Below are 8459 nucleotides of genomic sequence, written 5' to 3'. Positions count from 1 at the left end.
ACTCAGTGGCAGAACATTTGCCTAGTCTGTGTGAGACCTGGGCTCAGTTCCCATTACTGGAGAAATAGTGCCATGACTTAGGTAGATGCTGTTTGTCCCACAAGAACTCATGTGTTAGAGATTTGGGTCTCGGTGTGAATGGGGGACTATTGGGCCTCAAATCCATTTACAGTGCTGTCCTTAGGCCCTTGGGACGAGTAAAAGTCGCTCCTGTGTGACTGGTAGTTCTGAAGGCTGAGCCTGGCCTGCACAGCCCCCTGGCTTCCTGCTGGCCCGGTCCCACGTGTGTCCTGGTCTCACGTGTCCCGTCATCACTATCTGTCATTAGGTGACCCAGTCCATGAGGAGCCCTCTTCGGAATCTGCCATGCTGTTCAGATTGTCTGTCTCTGTGATGGGCAAACTTAGTCGCCAACTTCCCTGGATCTGGGACCAATTAAAAGGCAAGCCAGTGGGCATGCCCACAAGGGATTTTCTTGGCTTGGTTATTTAAAATGAGTGTAACTGCCCTAATGTGAGCAGTGCCTTCCTTCCGCAGGCAACCAGATGAAATGAGGTCCCTTTTCATTTGGCTTCTGTCAACTGGAGCTTGCCTTTGCAGTAGATGGCTCGTCCTGTGGCGGCTGCCGCCATTGCTAGCTCAGTGCCACTGCTGTTGGGACGCAGCAGCTGAGGTACCAGCCTGTGGACTGACGAGCTACTGGGTCCTCTGCTGGTCCTCTATTGTTGGACCCCCAGACCATATTGTGTTGGCCTATTAACAAATTCCCCATATATATATATGTATATATACATATATATATGTATATATATACATATATATATATTAACTCTATGAACTCTGCTGTTCCGGGAACCCTGCTGAATACAGATTGAGTCCTGAAGAGTTAACTGCTCACTGTCAACTTGACTAGAGTCACCTGCGGGATGGCCTCTGGGCACATCTGTGGAAGATCTGCCCCGTGGGTGGCACCCTGCCCTGGCTGGGACCCAAGACTCTGTAACTGGAGAGATGGGGTTGAGTGACAGCAGCGTTCACTCAGGGACCTCTGCTGTCTTGACTGGGTGCATGGGGTTGGCTCCTGCTGTAACTGAGAACCTTCAGCCAGAACAAGCTCTTCCTGCCTCCGCTGCTCCTGTCACGATAATTTTCACTGCGAAGGGAAAAGGAACCCAATCGGCCTCCACGTCTGCGTGCTGGTAAACTTTCTTTATAAAGTTAGCCTGCCCTGAGCCATCGTTGTACTCACAGAACGGAGACCCATGTGGAGAAGCTCCCAGTGGCTGAAGCTAAAAGAATTTGAGCAATAAGTGATGTGGTGTTTGATAGGAGCCCAAAATTAGTCTATGAATGAATCTATATCAGTCTAAATTAATGATTCAATAAATAGATGAGAATAAAGAACAAAACTTCCTTAAAGCTGAATTACAAATAATATATAATCTCTTGGAGGTGGAATTTGTGTGCCCTTTATGTGTGGGACAAACTCATATCCAAATACATCGTGGAAGCGGGAGGTAGTGACTTTATCATGGGACGCAGCAGACACCGTGAAGAACAGAAGTTAGTGTCACCAGTGATGGCTGCGGGGTGCTGTCCCTGATGGGGACAATGAGTAGGGAGGGCACTTAACTTCTCTGCTCTTCTTCCCCAAACCCCTGTAGCCCTTGCCTAAGTCTGGGAAAAACATCAGGTAGGCCTGACAGAGGGCCATTCTGCAAATCCTGCACCCAAACTGCTTCTGGTGGGAACAAAGTCAGAGGTGGGGGCACCTGTACGCCCCTGTGCTCACCCCGCTCCCAGGGCTCTAAGGATCCCCAGTCTGCAGAGCCTGCCACCCTTTCTCTAGACTACAGAGGGCACAAGGAGCTCCAGGGGGTTGAGGAACTGTCGCCGACCAGGTGGCTACAGGAACAGATAATTAAAGGCTAAGTAGTGCCCTAGATTGGATCCTGGTACCACAAACTATAAAAATTAGAATCCACATAAATTCTAGAGTTAACCGTTAGTATATCCATGCTTTCCTGGTTTTAGTGGCACTGTTACACAAAACACTATGGGAACGGGTAAAGAGAAACGAGAGGGCTCCGTCATTTTTATAACCTTTCTGTAGTTATAAATTGTCCGCCAAATCAAAGGTCATTACTAAATACATATGCGCAGAACGTGTGTGCCGTGTGGGAACACACAGGACTGTGGTAGCGATGAAGGTGAAACTGTAAAATAAGGAAGAGAATCGGCCTTTGCTATGCAGGGCCACTTGCCGGGCTTGGTAAATGGCAGGGAGTCCCAGCTTTATTACCTTAAATATACTAAAATTCACACACATCCTACATTAATTACAGTTTGCCCTGGAAGGGAGTCCCAGCTTTATTACCTTAAATATACTAAAATTCACTCACATCCTACATTAAGTACAGTTTGCCCTGGAAATCTGAGAGAGAGAGAGGGATTATAATTTTGGTTTGGAAATTCTGTGGCAATGAGTAATAGCTAATTACAATTGGCTATGGTTTTCCAAGAGCCTCTACCCGGAAATTCTTATGAAGTGAGAAAATCTAACCCACAAACTCTTTAAAATGGAATGAATATTTATCAATGCCAAATTTATCATTTAATAAAGTTAACATAATGCTATGTTTTGTAGACATCTAATTAAGCACTATTGGCTGCATTTTACTAGACCTTTTGGCATTTGGATCCAATCATTTATTTTGAAGTCCTTTGAGATAACCGCCCTAGGGTGAGTATGAGGTGCCCTTCTGACCCCTTCTAGCCCTTATGCCTCCTCAGTCTTCCCCTGTCACTTCTCTTCAAAAGTCCCTCTTGCTCTACCCTCTCTCCCTTTATTCTTGATTTTTCTTCCTTTTCTCATTTGTCTTTGCTACTTAACAGAATTTCCCACAATGCCTTGGCTCTGAGCTCTGGGCTCAGCTAATGTGCCAACACCCGGAGTGGTTAATGACTCACTGACCAGGCAGCTTGTTTCCATCCTTTAATAGATGTCTTTTAGGTTGTCCTCTTTGGAGATGCAACATTTGGATTCAGAGGTCTCCTGTCGATGATGTGAATTTAGCAATTAGTTATAATAGACGTTTCTAAGCAGGTGCAAATTCCTTCGGGAGTAAACTTTTTAAAAATATCCTTCCCCCCTGGGAAGGCATAAATGACTAGAGTAGAGGGCGTGGGCAGTGTCTTCTTGTGGCATAGGTAGGCAGACTCACCAGGGAAAAGCAAAAGAAAGGCTGTGAACACTCATGCCCAAGCCTTCTTGCAGCTCTGGGGATGAAGCAGGCTTCCTGGAGGAGGAGACTTTTAAGGGGGATCCTAAAAGGTCAGTAGGATTGGGTGGGGGCCCCCTCCTGGTTCCTTCCCTCATGATCAGCTGCTGTTCGTGAATTGTTCCAGCAGAGGGCGTGCTGCACAAAGACCGGTTTCTTTAGCCAAGTCTGTGGGACAGCGCTCTGAGCTCACTACAAAGGACAAGAAGTCTCTCTGTGCTATTTAGAGTTGCTTGCTCCCAGTTTGGACTCCAGGGCTCCACCTGGTGTTTGCCTGGAATTAGCAACGAATTTGCATTTTCCCATCAATTTCACGTACTTTCAGACAGCCTGGTACCATCTGTCCGATTCTACCTCCCCACTAGCATTAACATACCCTTCGGAGAGAAGTCAATCCTGCAAGTCTGGGCTGTCTAGGCTGGTGAAGGGAGTAGAGAGCCTCTGTGGGTTGTCATGGGAACGGGTTCAGCCCTCCTTAGGGAATTATGAGCCAGAGTCGGGGCTGTTTGGTGTTTGAATGAATTCTTGGTGGGCCAGGTGTGCCCGCGCACGTCTGCACCCCCCAGCACTTGGAAGGTGGAGGTACGTGGATCAAGAGTTCAAAGACATGGTTGCACACCCCTTTAATCCCAGCAGAGGCAGAGGCCAGCCTGGTCTACAGAGTGAGTTCCAGGACAGATAGGGCTGTTACTCTGAGAAGCTCTGTCTAGAACCCACTCCCACCCCACCCTACAGGAAGAAGCTTTTCCCTTTCCCGGGCAGAAAGGGCGCACGGCTGTCAATCAGCATATCAAAGCACATGCTGGCCTGCCGGCACTCTCAGAATCACAAATACCTGTTTAGTAGTTTAAAGTCCACCTAACACCCCAGCCCTTCTCACCTCCCCGGGCTTCCCTCCTCCCAGCTCTCCTTTTGCTCTCTTTATAACGTCCCTGCTTCTCTCTCTTCTCTACCTCCTGCAATTCTTCTCTCTCTCCCAATAGCCTTAGCCACATCCAGTTTGTTGGCCATGTCCATTCTGCTTCCTTCTCTCTCTGCTCTGGACTCTTCCAGATACCTCTGGACATTTTCTCTCTCTTATTTACAATACTATGGACCATACCATAGAGTGGTCATGTTGGAAGTTTCCTTACTGCACTCCCTTGCATACAGACTTGAGGACAGGAGGGTACAGTTAAGACAGTGACTGTGGCTTGCCAGGGCCCCACCCATTTATGTCCTTCATGGCCTCTTCCTAAGTGGTTCCTTTCACTACTTACCTTCTTAAGGACACTTTTGCCTTTGTGAGCCTGCCTATCCATTACATTTAAGAGTGTCCCTGCCAATGTCCCTGCAGCTCAACATGCCTTGGCGTTGTTGCTCAACTCAGGTAATCAACGCCTGGAAAACTTGAAGGTAGAAGAAGGCAGAAAATCTCTGCCTCCATTCTCCTCCCTCATAGAACCAGCAGAGCAGTGGTTCTCACCCTTCCTGATGTTGCGGCCCTTTGATACAGTTCCTCCTGCTGTGATGACCCCAACCATAATATTATTTTATTGCTACTTCATAACTGTAGTTTTGCTACTGCTATGAATCATAAGGTAAATATCTGATATGCAATCCCCAAAGGGTTCCCTATCCACAGCTTGAGCACCACTGCAATAGACAAGGCAGAAGTTTTCCAATTCAAAGGCAAGGTGAGGGCCCAGCTGTGGCACTGGGATGCAGCGGTTCTCAAGGTCGCATATCACTTGAGTACTCCTGGGAAGGCTCATCTAAGAAGATGCTCTGGGGCTGAAGAGGGAGCAGACTTCATCTGCAAGTTGTGGTCCCAAAAGCAAGCAGGCAGGGAAGCAGATTCCTTACCTCACCCCAGCCTCCCTGAGACAGCCATGTCCTGGTTCTGACCCTCATCATTGCCTCTGTGTCCCTCCACACAGCATCAATCCACTCACACCCGATAAACACTTGTGGACTGAACACCAAGAACCATTCTCTCCGCAAATGCCATTTGTCTGATACTTATGCACCCAAAAATAAACAGTGAAGATGTTACCGGTATGTGCACAGCACTGGGGTGCAGGAATCTCAAACGTACAACAGGGACCAGGTGAAGGACCTTAAAACACAGAAATTCAACAGGTGACTTTGCAGAAGAGGAACTAGGGGCAGAGCTGGTAGAGCTGGGAAGAAGCCCTTGGGGTGGCCAGAGAACTAACTAGGGGCAGAGCTGAGGCAGAAAGCAGCTCAGATCACACTAAGTCTCCTTGATGGGAGCCTAGCCAAGGAAGAAGGGTGTTGCTCTCAAATAAACTGATGGTATGTGTGGGAGGGGTCTCCCAGAATTTGAACACAAACTCCCTTGGAGGTCTTGTTTTTCCTGAAGCACACTGCACTGACAGGTACATAGGAAGAAGGTGTACCCCTGAAGGTGGAAACCCACACATTCTTTTCTAAGGTTGAGATGCCTAGAGGAGTCCTAGCCTGGGATCTTACCCTGGCCTGGGAAATGTTGTGTATTTTGGTAAAGATGCTGTCCAACTTTGGTGGATGATGATGAAGCTGGGCCCCCTGACAGGGGGGGGGATTGAGAGTTCAGTCTGGTGGGGCCATGGAAAATTTTCAAAGTTGATTGACCAGCAGCGCCCAACCAGAATCCACGAGTTCCTACCTAGTGAATATGCTCAGCCCTTGGGGGGTTTGGTTGGTGGTTTAGGCTGTCAATCCAACCAGGAGCTTTACAAATCGGCTCATCCTTCAAGGCAATAACTCTCATTACAGAATCTCTGTTCTAAGGAAATAATGTGATACACAGAGAAACCTTTATGCTAAAAAGTGTTTGTCACAATGTGGACAGAGGCCTGTTCTGGTGAATTAGTGATGTGAGTCACGAAATATCCCATAATAAGCTGCTGTGTATGTATGCAAGAGGTACAGTGAAGAAACCGCCAAAATGATGCTCTGTGGTGTGGTTAAAGGTAGGTTTCTATTGTGGGTAAGAGAGAGAAAACAGTCAGAGGCATCTGGAAGAGTCCAGGAGAGCAGGAGGATGGTTGAAGTCGGAGTGAGACAGCAAGAGAAGCAGTGAACATAACCGAGGGGCACAGGTGGCACCAAGGGCAGGGACCCGAGGGGAGGCCAGGATGCTAGCGTAGACTTTGAGACGCACAGTGAGTGTTTGTGAGCAGGGACTGGGGAGCCGGCACACGTGAACATGCAGCCACGGGTCCATGCCAGTGGAGCCAATGTCCCCTCTGCCAGCAGCGAGGAAAATGACTCCTTAGGGCAGGTCTGGTTTCACAGGTTCCCGAGGAAGGCTGACTTTCACCAGACCACTGGAAATCTCCTGTAGTCCAGCTTGAGCTCATTTCTAGACATATGGAAAGCCTGAGAACTATATACGGACTACCTGAGACCTAACAGGGTCTTTGTAATGCGTTTTTTCCAGTACTGGGGGTGACTCACGCATGCTGGGCAAAGGCTCCTCAACGAATCGACATTCACAGCCTTGAAATGCTCTTCAGTGACTTCACAACTAAAAATAATTGTCTTATTTTATGTGTATGGGTGTTTCACCTGCATATTTATGTCTGTGATCTGCATACATGCCTGGAGCTTTCATAAACCAGAAATGGGCATCAGATTCTCTGGAACTGGAGTAACAAACAGTTGTGAGCTGCCCTGTGGGTGTTGGAAATTGAACCTGGGTCCTCTGGAAGAGCAGCCAGTGCTCTTAACCACTGAGCCATCTCTCCAGCCTCCTGCAAAATTACAAAAGATAATTATTAACAAGGTATCATGTGATAATTAGCTGGATATTGCAGTCATTTTGCAATGCACATGAATATAAAAACATTAAGTTGGGCCAGGCATGGTGGCACTCCCCTGTACCAGGCTTTTTCTTTTGGGGCATCAACCAGCTCTCAAATCATAATACAGAGCCTTATTAGTTTGAACACTCGGCCTAGCTTAACTCTTTTCTGGCTAGCTCTTTCAACTTAAATTTACCTGTTTCTCTTTCCCTACCTTTTGCCTCGGGGCTTATTACCTTTCTTACCTCTATAGATCTTGCTTTCACTGCTTCTTGTGTCTGGCTGGCAGCAGCTGCCTGCCAGTGTCTCCCTCCTTCTCTCCTCCTCCTTCTCTCCTTCTTCCTTCTCTCAAGCCTAGATTTCTCCTCCTATTTCTTCTCTTGTCTGCTAGCCCCACCTATCCCTCTCCTGCCTAGTAACTGACTGCTCAGCTCTTTATTAGCCCAGTCGGGTGCCTTAGGCAAGCAAGGTGAAACAGATGCAATACATTTCCACATAATTAAACACACATTCTTACATTGTTAAACAAATGCAACAAAAACAAATGTAACATACTTTTACACAGTTAAATATTCTGCGACATAAACAAATGTAACATGTCTTTACATAGTTTAAATAATATCCTACAACACCCACATATAATCCCAGAACTCAGAAGGCAGAAGCAGGCAGATGTCTGAGTTCAAGGCCAGCCTAGGCTACGTGGTGAGACACAGTCTCTAAACAAAACAGCAACAACACATTAGGTCATGTACACACCATAAGGCTGAAAAAGAAAAGCCAGGTTCAAATAACACACACTGAGTGATTTTAACAGTGTGGAAAATACCGGTTGGGAAAAGACGAGGAGGAAATATACCAAATGCTAACAGCTCCCTTCAGACAGCAAGCCACGGGGCCTTTTACTGTGGTGCCTCCTGTGACTTTGTCCTCAGGCCTCTTATTTTGTATGTGTATAAACTGCTCCATGGAATGTTAGAGGGAAGGGCTTGACAGCAGCTGTGAGAGAGCAGCCAGACAGCTGGGCGAGTCCAGAGCTGAGAGAGAAAGCAGAGACTGAACATGGCCAGAGCCCAGAGAGAAAACAGCAGACTGAGCATGGCCAGCAGGCTGGACCTGACCAGAAGAGAAGCAGGAGCAGAGAGAGAGGGAGGAAGAGAGAGGAACAGAGAGAGAGAGAGAGAGAGAGAGAGAGAGAGAGAGAGAGAGAGAGAGAGAGAGAGAGAATATATATAAGATTGACTCAACAAAACATCCTGCTACATAAAGGGCAACAAGTTTTTCAAAATTTGCAATGATATGCTCAACTTCTAGATCTAACTAATTTTAATAACCAAGTCTGCTCCTTCAAAAAAGTCACTTTCCAAACTAAGCACTAGCCTTACAG

Source organism: Alexandromys fortis, unplaced genomic scaffold, assembly GCF_014885135.2.
Source record: "Alexandromys fortis isolate MF-2015 unplaced genomic scaffold, M_Fortis_MF-2015_v1.1 scaffold_216, whole genome shotgun sequence".
Taxonomy (NCBI): Eukaryota; Metazoa; Chordata; class Mammalia; order Rodentia; family Cricetidae; genus Alexandromys; species Alexandromys fortis.
Note: the sequence above shows the minus strand (reverse complement) of the source record.